Here is a 16064-nt window from a genome sequence, read left to right as displayed (position 1 = left end):
TACAGTCGCAGAAAGCAATGCCACCACGAACCTCTGGGGTTCAGCAGCTTTGGTGCACAGGCTTTCCCACAGTGGTGGACACGGAGGAGAAGTCAGGCTTTAAGTCTTCAGAAGCTGAGGTGCACAAAGTCCTAGTTACAGACTCTGGGAGGCCAGCGTGGTTCTCATCCATGAAGTGAACATAATCCCCCCTCAGGATGCCACTGCTCAGATCACATGGCACAAGGATGGGAGGAAGCTCAGCAGATGCCTGGCACACAGTGACTCAGACGGCCCTGGGCTGGCCTGAAGGAAACAACTGCTTAATAATGATCTATCTCCACCTATGAAGTGGCTTGTCAAGGTCAGGGGAAAGAGCCACCTTGAAGGGCAGCACTGACTTCCTGCTGGCTTCTAAGACAGCCTCGCTTGATGTAGCTCTAAATTCTGGAGCTGTCTCGGCTCCAGAGATTCTCATGGACAGGCTTGTCTGATGGTGAGCACTGCGCAGCCCTCACGGGGCCTCTACGGGCCTGCTCCTCTGCCTTGTGCAAAGAAAGGGCCTCTGCACTATCCAGGGCTCCTAGTTTTGACCTTCCACCCTATTGGAAGCTCCAAAGCAGGAACCTTTCACAAGTTCCTCCAGTACACATAAGGATGTGACAAACATGCTCTCGATCACTACATGTAAAAATGTGTATGTAAGGAAGCTGGGGACAGAGAGCAAGTGGAGAGACTCCTTGGAAAGATGGAGTTGAGCAAAGACCAGAACAGATCCATTAATGCCAAGAAGGAAACAGCATTTGGACAGAGGAACAGATGGAGTGGAAGCAGGGCAGAGAATGGTGGCGCTGGGCTGGGATATAGAATGGCACAGGAAAAGCCAGTCAGGCGGATGTGGATGAACAGCAGGAAGACTGAGGAAGCTGTGGACAGGTGGGCAGATAGCTAGAGTGGATAGGTCAGTGCGTGGGTGGGTGGGCTAGTAGGTGAGTAAATGATTGAGCGCATAGACAGGCATGGGTAAACAGATGGGTACAGAGGGGTAGGCGAGTGGCGTGGGGTGTTTAGGTAGTCAGGTGAGTGAACTAACTCTCATGGCCTTACAGCATTTCAGCCTAGGAACTGCCGTGCTTTTAACACTCGTGACGCAGAAGGGCCTCAGTGTGTTCCCAACACCTGTGAATCCCACAGGACCATAACAGATTGTTAAAATGGTCGTTGGTTTCTTCCTGTGGTGCTAAGAGACTGTGATAGAAAAAACAAGTGCTGCTTTACCTTCGAAGGAGGCCTAGGGAACGGGTCCTCCTGTGCAGCATCCAAACATGCCTGCATTTCCATGCTTGCAAAGGAGAGCATGGGTGCCGCGCATAACGATGACTAACATACCTATACTCGGTACATAGGTGTACTAGGCATGTAGGTACTAGGTATACAGGTGACCCAGCTGGGCAAAAAGCAAAACTACACACTAAACCGACACACAGTGGGCTTGGAAGCAAACAGATGGAGCAACCACATGTGCCAACAGGCTAGGGATCATAAAGCCAGGTGACCACGCAGCATTATTCACAGTAGACTGCATAATAAAAAGTCTTACTTAGAACAAGAGAACACGTAATGGAAATTCTGTTAAGGTAAAGTAGATATGTGATGGGACCCTCTGGTCTTGGTAGACCAGTTGCCTTCCTAAGAATCATTAGGTTATTAATTTTAGTTTTTTAAAGATCTCTGTGTTCATATGATATGTTCAGGTATGCACACCCATGCACATGTAGAAATCAGAGGGTGATACCAGGTGGCCTGCTCTATCACTCCCTGCTTACCCCTTTAAGACCAGGTCTCTCAGTCTGGAGCTAGCCTGGTAGCCAACATCCCTCAGGGATCCTCCCTTCTGCCTCACCTGGCACTGGGGTTACAGGTGCAAACAACCACACCTAGATTTTTATGTAGATGTTGGGGACTTGAACTAAGTTCATGCTTACATAGCATGTGCTGCTACCCACTAAAGCATCTCCCCACCTCTGTGACTGGCATCTTTACACTGGCAGTAGCAGCAAACCTGGAAGGAAGGAGAAATCAAGGTGATGCTATCAACCTACCACCCTAGTTGGCATGAGGCTATGCACCCAGCCACTGCAGAAAACACACTGCACTAGGCCGTGTGCTGAGTCAGTAATAGCACAGAGAATCCCAGTTAACCAGAATTAAGGAGATGTGGTTGACACATGTCTGGAATGCCAGTGCTTAGGAGGCTGGGGTGGTGTGAATCTGAGGACACTATGGTCTACAAAAAAGGCCCTGTTTTCACAAAACTAAAATCAGGTGGCCACCTTTTAAAGAAGGTGGGAGAGGGAAATGATTAGAGAAATTCTAAACTACTTTCAACTTAATGAAAATGTCAGAAATTGAGGGATTAATAAGTTTAAATGCTTACATTGGGGTTGGGCAGTGTAAAATCAATAGACTTACTTTTGGGGATCTAGGGGAAAATAGCAAAGCAGGCTTCAACCGGAAACAAAAACTGCTAATGTATCAGCAGGCTAGGCCACTGAGGAAGAGACTAAATTTTCCACCTGTGCTACCATTGACTATCCACAGCAGCAGGTAGTCACCAGGGTTAGTATAAAAGCATGCCTGAGAAAAATAAGAAAATCGAGATTGACCTGGCTCATAGTGTCTGAGGTGTGTCAGCCCACGGTCTGTGGTGAAGCTGAGGATCACATGGGGGGGTGGTGGTTCCGGGTCACAGCTGCACTCATGAAGTGGACAGGAAGCAGGAGGCAGAGGAAGGAAGAAATCACGTTCCCATTTCTCCTCCAGGACACACTGCAGTGACCAGCCCCTCCAGGACACACTGCAGTGACCAGCCCCTCCAGGACACGCTGCAGTGACCAGCCCCTCCAGGACACACTGCAGTGGCCAGTCTCTCCAGGACACACTGCAGTGACCAGCCCCTCCAGGACACACTCCAGTGAGCAGCCCCTCCAGGACACACTGCAGTGACCAGCCCCTCCAGGACACACTCCAGTGACCAGCCCCTCCAGGACACACTGCAGTGACCAGCCCCTCCAGGACACACTCCAGTGACCAGCCCCTCCAGGACACACTGCAGTGACCAGCCCCTCCCACTAGGCTGCACCTTCCCCGACATCACCATCCCTAGAAACCAAGCCCTCAGCACCCGAGTCTCTGCGGGAACATTTAAGTTCCCCATGGTAGCATTCTTGGGGCACACAGAGTGGGCAGCAGAACATTCTGTGACAGGCAGCAGCAGCAGCACTCTAGTCCGTTCCTGGTCCTTACTGTTCACCATAGACAGGCAGAGCTCCTCCCCCAACTCATGTTTAACCTGTATTCAAAATAAGTTTTAAAGATAATGAAGATGTGCTGAGGACTGAGAGCTCAGGCGAGTGAACACCGTCCGCTGAGGGGTTGGACCAGACGTGTCAGACCCTGAACCGAGCATGGCAAGCAGGCCCAGGCCTGGGCAGCAGCCCTTCAGATTCCTCTAATTTTGCTGGAAGGAACACTAGTTGGTAAAGCCAGTCAACTGCAAGTGGCAGCCATGCCTGGCCTGAGGGCAGCCCCCATGTTGGCTGGTACTTGTGACCCAGGTGGGAAGACCTGCCTGGGCCCAGGGTTAACAAGGCCACAGGTCCTATGTCCTAGGTAATGCCTGCCAGAGCTTCAGGATTGCAGAGGTACAGTAGGTGCTGGGAGGAGGGGTCTTTCTTACTGGTCAGTGGTCACTTCCCAGGGTCAGCCCCACAGCTCTCCTGCAGAATATTCTGGGACCCCAGGAGGACATTGTCCTCATGCATCCTCCTGCACCACCACATTGGGAGTCTAGCACCTCCTGCTACTGGCATCCTTGAGGATAGGACTGGCCTTGCAAGGCTTCTTACCTCATGAGAACACCATGGTACCAGGGATGTGCATCAGTAAGAAGGCCTGGAGAAACTGAGGCACAAAGGCTTAACAGAATTCTCAATGCAGAGAATTGAGCTGGCTTTGCATGCTGGTCCATGCATGAACCTGGCAGTGCCTAGTATGCTGCTTCTCCAACTACAGAGTCACACCCATGTAGGTCCCTAAGTCATCCATGCTAGTATATCCAGGCCACTAGAGAAGACCTGAAGGGAGTGGGGTGGGCAGAGGTCCTAGAACTGGACACTGACAAGCACAATTGTTCTCCCAGTGGACCTGCACGAACACATGTGTACGTGCACATAAACACACAGCCCCCAAGTATCTCCACAGGGTACCATTCTCAACCCTAGCCTCTCCACCCTTCTCATCCAAGACTGGCTGGCCTTCACATCCCTCTATATAAAGCTGCACAGCTAGTAACCTAAGATCCATTCCAAACCCTCAGCTCCTTCCAAGTGTCCACAGGATTTGCCAGGGGCCATAAGGGGACATGATCTGTTCGGCTGTACCCACTCCTCTCTGGTCTGCCTTTGGGTGTTGGTTGGTGACTTGACAGTAAGATGGCAGTCTGGGAAGGACCCTAGAGGGAAAATGTCCAGCTCTGGCTTGCAGCCAGGCACATGACACCAACCTGTGTCAGGTTATAAAACTGCCGTCCATGGAGAGAGATGATCCCCCATACCTCACCCTCTGTGGTAAGCTGGTGAGTTGGGCCTGAGGTCAGAAGAAATGACCCCATCCTTCCCTGGCTGCAGCACTCAGAAGAGTGGCCCCTGAACCTCACCTGGGCAGCACAGCAGAGCTGCCCTTGGTAGTGAATGCTCGGGTGAACTGGCCCTGAGGACATGAGAGCAGGAGAGCTGTCCCTGCCCCTTGCTGGCTGCAGTATTAAGTGAGCTGGCCAGGGCAGTCGCGGAGGGCTCACCCTGGTGGTGCAGCTTCAGGAGAGCTGGTGGGCTGACCAATGTAGCTACCATCCAGGCCCAGATTTGGGGCTTTGAGTTGGCCCACCCCAGCGTCTACCCCATCTTTGACCTGCTGAAGCACATAAAGGGACCAGTCAGTCTGCAGACCCAAAGCTTCAGGGTCTTCATGACACAGGGCAACAACACACTGACCGAGAGGAGTCCCCATAAGGATCCAGTGTGTGTATAGTATAGCAGAAGCCAGAGACATCCAAACAGACCAATGACTCATTGCAATGAACATTTCCAAATAAAGTATGGATATTACATCTTCCACAAGATTTGTTTTTCATTCTATTTTATTTTCTTTTGGGGAGCTTGCAAGGGAAGGATACAAATGGACTGGGAAATGAATGGTATTTGGGTGCATGATGTGAAACTCACAAAGAATCCACAAAAGGTTTTTTGTTTGTTTGTTTGTTGTTTTGTTTTGTTTTGTTTTTAATGCCTCCCTCCACCAGTTTGGGAGCTGAGTATGGTTGTAATTCCAGATCATCCCAGGAGGGGGCAATAGAAACCAAGAAACAGTGCTGCCTAGTTACTCTGGACGCCCAGTCTCTGGTAGGGTTAGTTCACTATGGGACAGAATGAGCCCTCCCTGGATGCCACGTCTTCGTCCAACAAGGAATCCTGGCTTTGTTGTGGCAAAGGAACGTGCTGTGGCTCACAGGAACTTGCGTGCAGATGGTATCTGGTTTTGCCTGAGTGGGAAGCCAGTTTTCCTCTGCAGTGGAGCCCCAGTGTCCAAGTGCCTAGTCCTTGCTTTTTCCTTGTGGGGAAAGTTCCAGGGCTACAACCCAGGGCCAGGGCCTGGGGGTTTCACAAGCTGCCACTTGCCTGAGACGTCCTGTATACCTGTGGAGCCAGGGGTCTCTGGAGAGCTGAGATCTTTCCATCTATTAATGCTCACCCGAACATAGCATTATTGACAGATTCTTCCAGAACCTGCCACTGACTTTGACCAGAAAAGAACTAGGCATCCTTCAGCTGCACTTTGAGTATCCCAGAGTCATGCCACTGCAAGCCAGGCGGCACTGTGCTCAGCTCTTCAGCAGCGGGTTTGCTCCCTACAGACCCTACGGTCTCACCCTAAATGCTTCTGCAGCGTAGGTGTGCATACAGGCATGTGGGCAGCTTTGCAAGTATGGGGGTCAGCAGCAAGTGTTCTTGGGGTCTTTGGGAACCCATCCTCAAGGGGAACATGCTGGGTTACCCCAAAAGGTGCCTTGGGCCAAGCGCTGCTTCCTTCTAGAGGAAGAAGATTGAGGTCATAAAAGTTGAACATTAGTGCAAGTCAGAAAGCTGGGGTTTGATGTGAAAATGGAGTTGAAACCTTGCCTTTTGGTGTGCCCATGGTTTGAGAAGCCCAGTAGTGCTGGGATCCCAACCAGGATGTCATCCATCCACACTCACAGGCATATCCAGCTGTTCCCAACCAGCAGCCTCCTCCTTGACCTAAGGGCTGAGTGGCCCTTCCCCTGAAAACAGCCTGTTTGAAGGATTATGAACAGAGCTCTCTGAACAAATGAAAGGCTGAACATCAGAGCAACCTTGGGCTTTCCTGGAACAGTGGCTGTATGGCTATGTCCTTAAACTGGAGCCACTAAGTTACACTGACAGGACCTGCTGCCATTATCTGCACTCAGTTACCCTGCTAGGACCTGCTTTCCCCAATATTCTTTTTTCTTTCTTTCTTTTTTGGTCATTTGCTGGTTAAGGTGCTCACAACACTAGGAACTCGCTACCTCTCCCAGTAAGCCCTAGAGATGGGTGTTCTTCCCCCAAGCCTGGAGGTATAATGCAAAGAAGACAGAAACAGTAGGTCCTGCCCTACCTGGCCTGACCCGTCTACCTGCCAGCAGCTTAGGCCCCTCCCATGTAGGTCAAGTTCTACACAGGAGATTACCCTGGGTCACGAGAAGGATGTGGACCATTTCCTTTCAATTATGCATCTGACTCCCTCATCCTCAGGGTGCTGTTAATTGTTGGTATTTCTCTCTGTGTAAAGATTCCTTTGTAGTTCCTCGAGGTTGTGAAGCTAACATTACCTGGTGTACGTCAGTGACTAATGATGTGTTCATATCACTCATGCAGAGCAACCATGAGCCCCTTCATATTCATGCCATACATGCAGAAGATCCTAGGACGAGCCCCTTTAAGTTTGTATCATACACAGAGTCCCCTGGACATGCCCATTCGTGCTCAGAGCACATACACAGGGGTGCCCCAGACAACCCCCCCCCCATATCATATGTAGAGCAGCTCAAGATAAGCCCTTTCCTGATGAAAGTGCAGCAGCCTCAGGACACCCACATGCAGCCATTCCCAGGGTATCCTCCATGACAAAGCAGAGGGGCGAAGAGGGGTGGGGGTGGGGGGCAGAGTGGGAGGGGGGACTCCGGTGGCCATTCTCACTGCTCCGAGTGTTTCTGGGGACTCCGGGCCATGGATAGGGAGCTTCTGGCCTTTGACCCTGTAGTCATTCTGCCATGAGTGACCTTGACTCCGAGGTACAGCAGCCCCACAGACTACACATGCTACCCAAAGCATGTGACTGGCTGTGGACCACACTTCCCTGCCTCAAGCCAGCTGGGGACTTTGAGGAGGGAGGGACAGGACATGTCCTAGACTAGAAACAAAGCTAGGGCGAAGAGGAGGGCTAGAGGTTCCTGGAGTGAGGCTCTGTCAGCTCTGAGGACTCCCTGAATATCGTCGTCATCTGGTGGCTCATGTATCCACACCTCATCTGAGGAGGGATCTCTCATGGGACAGCCTGGGTGGCCTTATCCTCAACTTGTGACAAAACAACGAGGGAACAAAGTGGCAAGAGTAAAACACCAGGCCAGATTGGAGGAAAAGCCTGATGTCTCCTGTCAGAGCTCTCGGTTCTTGGTAGCTTCAGGGCCAAGGAGCCAAGGTACCAGCATGAAGATAGACGGTACGTTAGAGCCAAGGCTGGTGGGAGAGGAGGGGGAGGAGGGGGAGGAGGCATCCAGAAATGGGCTATGGACTAGGAATTGGGAGACTATGCCACAGGCAAACATAAGCTGTAAAAGACCCACACACAATGGGCCAGGCCACCAGGAGTTGCCAAGGAGCCTGGGATCCAGAAATGGGGAGAAGAAGTATCCTGGGACCTAGAGGGTATGACAGGTCTCCTGACACAGCACACTGAGATGGAGGAAATCATGTTGAGAGCACCTTCCCAGGGCTGCCTGCTGATGTCCCTTAGACCACCCAAACACTTAATACAGCTGGCCTTCATAGGAGGCCTGTTTCAGTACTAATGCACAGCATAAAAGGCGGATGTCAGCATGGGGCTGGGCCAGGTCTCTTTCTGGGGTCCTTGGCCTCCTTCTGAAGTCAGGTAAAAACATGGCCAGTCAGGGCTGGAGAGATGGCTCAGAGGTTAAGGGCACTGGCTGCTTCTCCAGAGGTCCTGAGTTCAATTCCCAGCAACCACATGGTGGCTCACAACCATCCTATAATGTGATCTGATGCTTTCTTCTGGCCTGCAGGTGTACATAAGAATCAATAAATCTTTAGGGGGAAAAAAAACTATGGCCAGCGGCAGCAGCAGGCCACATGGAGGGCTCTGCTTTTGCCTGCTAACTGGTAGGGAGCTGGACCCCCTTAGAGACCTTGGCCATTGGGTGAGTGAGCTGCCCAGTAGGCCACACTGCCTCTCCTTCATGATTATGGTGTCCTTCATTCATTCTCGAAAGGACGTGTGTGGGCACCTGAGCTGCAGGCTCTAGAAATGAGATTTATAGGACTCTCCATTCGCAGAGCTGATGGCATTCAGGCTGGGGTGAGAGCCTGTAGGTGGTTTGTGAAGAGGGTTGGGAAGCAGAGAGAACCCGAAGGAACAGCAGTGGACAGCATCTCAAGAGAGGCTAAGGTAGCCCTGGGAGTACGGCAGAGGAGAGGGAAGAGGAGAAACAGAAGCAAAGCATGTGACAGGGACACACAGGAACTAGAAGCTTAGCTCGTCATTGTGGCGTGTGTCTATGGTCACTGCTAGTCACGAGGCAGGAGGAGCATTTGAGCCCAGGAGTTCAAGGACAACTTAGGCAATGCAACTCGATACAGTCTTAGAAAGGAACTGAAAGAAGACAAGGAAAGAAGAAGAAAGAACACAAGAAAAGAGAAGGATGGGGCAGGGAGGAGGCAGCGGAGGGAGGGGGAAGAGAGAAAGGAAATGGCAATAGAAAAGGCAAGGAGGTAAAGGAATCAAGAAAAGCATGGGAGGGAGGGAGGAAATAAAAGCAAGCAATCAGACGCTCTTCTCTGGCATGAGCTACAATATGGTAGACCCCCAAGGGCATTTACTAAGTGAAGCAAGCCTGACAGGAAAAGACAGGGGCAACAAGGTTCCACTTATTTTTCTTTTTTAAGATTTATTTTTTATTCTATGTCTATGAATGTTTTGTCTGCATTTATATTTGTGTGTGTTGTGTGGGTGCCAGGTGCCGGGTGCCTGGTGCCTGCAGAGGCCAGAAGAGGGCACTAGATCCCCTGAAACTGAAGGGTGCTCGTTAGCCACCACATACAATGCTGAGAACAGAAACTGGACAAAGTGAGCCCCCACCCCCCACCCCCGGTGTGGAGCCATCTCTCCAGCCCCCTGGTTCCATTTCTACAGAGCCTGAGAGGACCAAATCCTTGAGACAGGCAGTAGAGTGCAGAGAGTCCAGCCTGGACACAATGGAGACAGGCTCGGTTTGGGAAGACAGGGAAGTCCCAAAGAGGGAAGTGGAACCATCACACATTGTGGAGTATGCACACACTTAAGATGGGCTAGTTGGGGCTGGGGAGATGACTCAGTGGGGAGACCTATTGCCGTACAGAACTGAGGGCCTGAGTTCAGATCCCCAGAATGCATAGCTGAGCACAGTGACACGTGTGCAACACAGCGCTCCTATAGCAGATGGAGTGGTGGACGAGTCCTCAGAAGCTTGAGGGCCAGCAAGCCTGGAGTTTCAGCCATGATCAAGAAACAGGTGGAAGGTAAGAACCAACACCTGAGGTGGCTCTCTCTCTCTCTCTCTCTCTCTGTCTCTCTCTCTCTCTCTGTCTCTCTGTTTCTGTCTCTCTCTCTCTCTCTCTCTCTCTCTCTCTCTCTCTCTCTCTCTCTCTCACACACACACACACACACACACGCACACACACACACATGCACACACACACACACACAATGCCAGGGGATGCCCACATGCATTCACACACAAAATCTATTTTAAATAGATCAAAATAGTCAATTTCATGTTATGTTAAACAGTTTTGGAAAAGTAAAACTCCAATAAAATAGACTGTCTGGTAGAGTCTGAGCCCTGGGGAAAGCCCCCAGGCTCGGGGAGGACAGCCTGGGCACGCTCCGTTGGTAACGTGAAGCCTTGCTGTGGATAGGCTCATGTTCATTTACACTTTGGCAAGATGCCACTTCCTGTTTCTAAGAAGAAATAAAGGGCTGACCAGACTTATAAAAAGCTCCACATCTTCTTGGACATCAAACGGCCCCACACAACCTCTTGATGGGTTGAGTGTAAATGAAGCAGAGACACATGGATTAAATTCCCGTTGCAATTTACTCCAGTTTAAAAATTAATGGAAAAAGTGCCTGGCAAAACTTGTTTAGAGCTTTATTGAACCAAAACAGTTTAAAAATAGTTTGGGAAGCTGGGCCTGCGCTGGGTGGATGGAGCTGTGTCTCGCCAGGCTGAGGGGCTCCTGGGGCAGCCAGAGCCACATGCTCTGCAGTGGAGAAAACTGGCCCCCATGAGAAATGCAGGCAGTCATTTGATATCAGAGAAGGAAAAGCAAAAGTACAGCTTCATTACCTAGGGCTGGGGGCAAAGTGGCTCGCTGTGGGTTACAGCTTAATTAAATATTCCAGGAAAGTGAATGTTTGAAGAAGGTTACAACGTTGCCATCAGAAAACTTGTTTCTCATTATAAACATTCTGCCATTAAAAACCGAAATCTGTGCATTTGAAAGGGACAGACCTGAAAACAAAGGGCAACCCTTTCGGCTAGGAAGTGGCTTCAGGAGTCCCCCCCACACACACCTGCCCACAGGGAGAAACAGGCCATCTCGTGATGGTCACTTTTTATGGCAACTTCTTGTCCTACAGAGTGGAGCAAAGAAGTCTGGGGTGACAAAGCCAGGCAGGTCAAACTTCTTACAAACACACCAGGTGAGGTCACCTCCAATCTCCACCTGCCCTTGCTGACCTGGTCCCCAGGACCTCCAGGTGCAGACACAGATCTATCTGCAGCCTACCAGGAAGCACACACGAATTTAAGGAGCCTGCCCCAGCAGCCAGCCTTCTGCATGGCATGGCATGGCATGGCGGCGAGGCCCAGAGGACACAGCAGCTGTGATGGTGTCTCACTCTATCATCGTTTTCTTCCTGTTTGGTCATGTGTTTGCTTTCTGATACCTTCCAAAGCCGTTCTTTTCATCCATGGGAAGAAAGACAAGAGACTAGCCGACCGCATCTAGTGACCACTGTCACTCAAGCCTTGACTCTGGGGTCCTGTGGTCACCTGTTAGATGTGGAGAGTAGGACTCCAACCACACTGGACTCAGCCCAAAAGGAATGTGATTCTGCCACCCAGCTGAGACAGTCTGGGTCAGGTTTCCATGGATACCAGAGCCAGGCCTCAGACTAGTCTTAGATTCTGACCCCAGACTGGGTCCCACCCGGAGTGACTCCCTTAGGATTGGGTAGACACCCTGGAGCTTGTCTCTCTGTAGCCTCTGTTAGGGAAGATCACTGAGTGGCTAGTTCCTGTCAAGTGCCTGCCTTGGGCCAGGTAGGAAGTGGGTGGTGGGAAGCCAATGACCCACAGAGAACCAAGACCTTCCTCCAGCAAACGTTGTCGAAGGATGGACTGTGCCACACTGGGCAGGAATGGCCTGGCTGCTATACCTGTTAGGGGCACTGGCCAGAGGGAATGTATGGCACCCCCACTCTCTCCACAGTAGGTTCTTCATAAGAGAGCTGAAGGGAATGGTCCCTCAGCCCCCAGGAGAAGGAAGCTAGCATTCAAGGATAGGACAGTGAGGTAATGGTACGGCACTGTGTTCAAATACCTGAGAGAGATGGCTACTTCTGGTTGCCCACTTGGCTACATCTGGAATTAACTAAAACCCAAGTGACTGGGTACACCTGTGAGGGATTTTTTTCCTAATTAAATCATTTGAGGTGGGAACTCTGACTAATACACATTTTGGTAGTGTTCTCTAGAACAGAACGAGAGAGGGGGAGAGACAGAGACAGAGGCAGAATAGCTTGCAGGTTGTGGTCCAGCTAGCCCAGCAATAGCTGTCTACCAAAGGGAGGTTCAAGAAGCCAGCAATTGTTTAGTCCACCAGGCTGGCCGTCCCAGCTGGTCTTTGGTATCTGACAGGATCTTGAAGAGGCAGGCTCTGATGCCAGTGAAGGAACAGATTTCCTAGCTAGAGTGAGAATACAGGCCGAGAGAGCGAGCTTCCTTCTTCCATGCCCTTACGTAGATTGCCAGCAGAAGGTGTGGCCAGGTTAAAGCTGGGTCTTCCCTCCTCAAAAGATCTGGATGAAAACTGGATCTTCCCAGCTGGGCATGGTGGCCCATGCCTTTCATCTCCGTGAGTTCGAGGCCAGGCTGGTCTACATGGTGAGTTCCAGGATAGCCAGTGGCTTAGTGAGACCATGTCTTAAGCACATGTGTGTACACACACACACACACACACACACACACACACACACACACACACACACGACTCTTCCCACTTCAAATGATTTAATTGATGTGGAAAAAAAAAATCCCTCAGAGGTGTGCCCAGTCCGGTGGGTTTCAGTTAATTCCAGATGCTGACAAGCAAGAACAGCCAGCTCACTGAAGCACGCCACTTTAGAATGAAAGGAAGCTTGCTTCTGCCCACTGGTGGGAAAGTCCATGGTGCTGCGTGATGGCATCTTACTAGCAGAATTCCAAGGCAACTCAGGGCAACGAGGAGAGACACAGAAAAGATGTGTCCGTCCTGGTGTCTCACACAGTGCCAGTGTTCACATGCGGGTGTGGGTTCCACCCAATAACCTTTGCTGACCCTAGTCACCACTCAGAGGTGTGATCTCTAAGCACGGTGGCAAGTGCACTTTCTCCACCCTATTAATGCCACACAACAGGATGGAGTTTCAAGACTGAACCCCAGGGAGCACACCCCACTATAGCCACAGCACCTGACATTCTGGAGGGACAATACCAGGAACCATAAACTAGCCTTAAATGGACAGAAAGCTATTTTTATAAGCCAGAAGTTCAAAGCCAATGCTGTGTCAGCAAAGGTAGGCTCCCTGGGACCTGAGGAAGATGGAGGGCTCCTGCCTCCTCCAGTCCTGGGTAACTGCCAGTCTCCTCTGTACCCCTCGGCTGGCAGAACATTCCCCTGGCTCTGCCTCTGTCTTCACTTGGTGTTCACTTCATGTGTGGCCTGCTCTCCTCTATGAGAAGTTCTGCTGGGTTGAAAGCTCTGGTGGCTTTATCTTAGCAACCTCTGTGTGGCAGCTCACCTGTATGGGTGCCAGGGGTCACCCCTTCAAGATATATTAAGAGGACCAAGTTCAACTCACAACTAAAATGTAGGGAGCCCTCGGGTGTGTTGTGACATGTATCCTTCACAGATCTCTGTGAGGCACAGCCTGTTAGCCTGGCAATACAGGTAGATGGGGAACCAAGCCTCAAACACAGTCTGTGTGAGCCCAGCTCCCAGCAGGAGGGCTGGTGAGCTCTGCTAACCCATCCCCCCCAGAGGATTGGTGAAATTACTTTTAAACCCCCATTTAAAGTCTCTGGAAAGGAACTGACACCCCCAAAGTCTCTAAAATGGACCCAGGAGCAAACAGCAAATGAAGAAGCATCTGTGGAGAAACCCCTTTGGGGATTGAGTAAGAGAGAGAGGGGGGGGGGATCTGTGGCATATCAACCACCCCTCCCCCACTGGCTTCATTAGCAACTGCCCCAAACCCCCTGTTCCTTAGCTTTGGTTTGGAATGCTTGCTCTGGTCCACCAAGATGGGGCCCACTTCTGCCCAAACTGATGGCAGGCTGCACTGCAGCGTGGAATGCTGGGAAGGTGGCTTGGTTACCTCAGCCCTTGCTGCAATGGACCCAGGAGAGGGGCAGCAAGGGCCCCAGGAGAGGGGATTGAAAGGAGCACCACACACCAAGTGCTTAGCTCAGAGATAGGATGTGATCTGGATGGAAGTTTGTCATCATCCCCATCCCTGGCTCTAGTCCCTTAGCTCATCTATGCCTTGGGAGAGACAGCTGCCACCTTCTCCCAGAGGGTCTGGCAGCTCACACCTAAGGGTTCTCTGGAGAGGCCTAGGGAGCCATGGAGTAGAAATATGCAACCTGGGGTGCAGAGTGCCTGGTTGTTAAGAAAGAAGCACAACTGCTAGGCTGTTGGGCGGCAGCAAGCATGACCCCCAGTGAAGAAGACACCGCAGCCATGTAGCAGCTCATTTGTGGAGGAACATATGCTCCCAAACGTTGCTGGAAATGACATCCAATCCAATGGCAGGCAAAAGAATCTTACAGGGGATTTACAATCTGGGAGGAAAAGGGCTCTACTCAGACCTGTTAGAAAGGTGACTGTGGGAGTCACCTCGCCATCCCTCTCCCCCCCCCGAGAAGCAATACCATAAGCTGGGAGAGGGCAGGGACCTCACCATGGCGGTCCGAAAGCCACCAACAATAAGCTCATGACAGTAACAGATGAGACGTGGAGCTGTAGGAGTGTGTGGAGACCAGACCTAGAGATTATGTAATACATTGTCTAAACTGGCTCCTTTCCAACCAAAACTCCTGAGCCATACAAAGAAACACAAACCATATCAAAACACATGATAAAAATTGTCTATAAGGTTTAACAGGTGTTAGATGTAACCAAAACAATAATAGTAAGACTTTAAACTCCCCTGTAAATGTGCTCACAGATCTGTAGCAAGGCTTAGTTACTGAAGAGCCAACAGGAAGAAAATCCCAGCAAGCTCCAAGGAAGGTAAATTCTAAATGAGTCTGCCAACAGAGAAGGAAGTGCAGAGAAGACCGGAGTGGGACCTCCAGAGCTGAAAGGCACAGTAGCCCAGTAACTGCTGGAAAGGACCCCCAACGGGGGCTTAGCCACTGAACTGGCACAAAAAGAGCAAACAATGTGGTGGTATTCCAACTGAGGCTATGCGGGCCTGAACTGAGAGAGAGAGAAACTGAGGAGAGAGAAAGAGAGAGTAAGGGAGTGAGAGTGTAAGAACATTTGTATTCTTGGACACAGAGGAAGGAGGGGCAGAAACTATCACAAATGAGTAAACCAACCAACACCACTGGAAAATCCCAGCAAACTCCAAGGCAAGTAAACTCCAAGAGACCCACAAACTGACCCCATGTAAGTATTGTCTCCTACAAGGGAACCCCAGTGATGTTGACATCTGACCCCGAGAGACACAACTGAGGCTCAGAGACCATGGGTAACATGCCCGAAGGGCACTGAGAAAAACCCCACAGACCCCTGTGCTCAACAAAGCTAAGATGAATTAAATGCTTTCCCAGAGAAACAAAAGCCAAGAGGGTGCTGCTAGCAGAAAGAACCTCCTTGCAAGAAATACAAGGCAAAGGCAAGAATGCCTGGACTATGACCTGTGCTACATACAAGAATCAGCAGAGTCCAGGAGGCAATCGCATGGTTTTACAAGGCGATATAATTGCATGTTTTCTTTTCTTCTCACAATTCATTTAAAAAGCAATCATATAAAATAACGTGTATATACTGCAGTGTTCTGCCCATAGCTTACAGAAGTGTAACCCAGGTGTGATATATTTGCCAATAACAACACAGAGTGTCTTAAGTGACTGCAGATGGTAAAGGACTGATCCCCACAGTGCACCACTTGGTTTGTCTCACCACTGTCTATAATGCTGGAGAACATCTCGCCATCCCGCAATGGGAAGAGTGATGTCTCTGTGTTTCACCGAAGCGGACTCAGGGTAAACCTAAAGCCCACCGTGGAGTTCCATGTAGCTGACGAACACAAGGGCAGCCTCTAAAGGACGCTGAGAATTAGGGGAGCACATTGTCACCCAAAAATGTCCTGTAATGCAAAGAAAACAACAAGGAGACCAAGAGGGAAAAGGCATGGAGGAG

Source organism: Acomys russatus, chromosome 20 (assembly GCF_903995435.1).
Source record: "Acomys russatus chromosome 20, mAcoRus1.1, whole genome shotgun sequence".
Classification (NCBI taxonomy): domain Eukaryota; kingdom Metazoa; phylum Chordata; class Mammalia; order Rodentia; family Muridae; genus Acomys; species Acomys russatus.
This window is presented reverse-complemented; position numbering follows the sequence as displayed.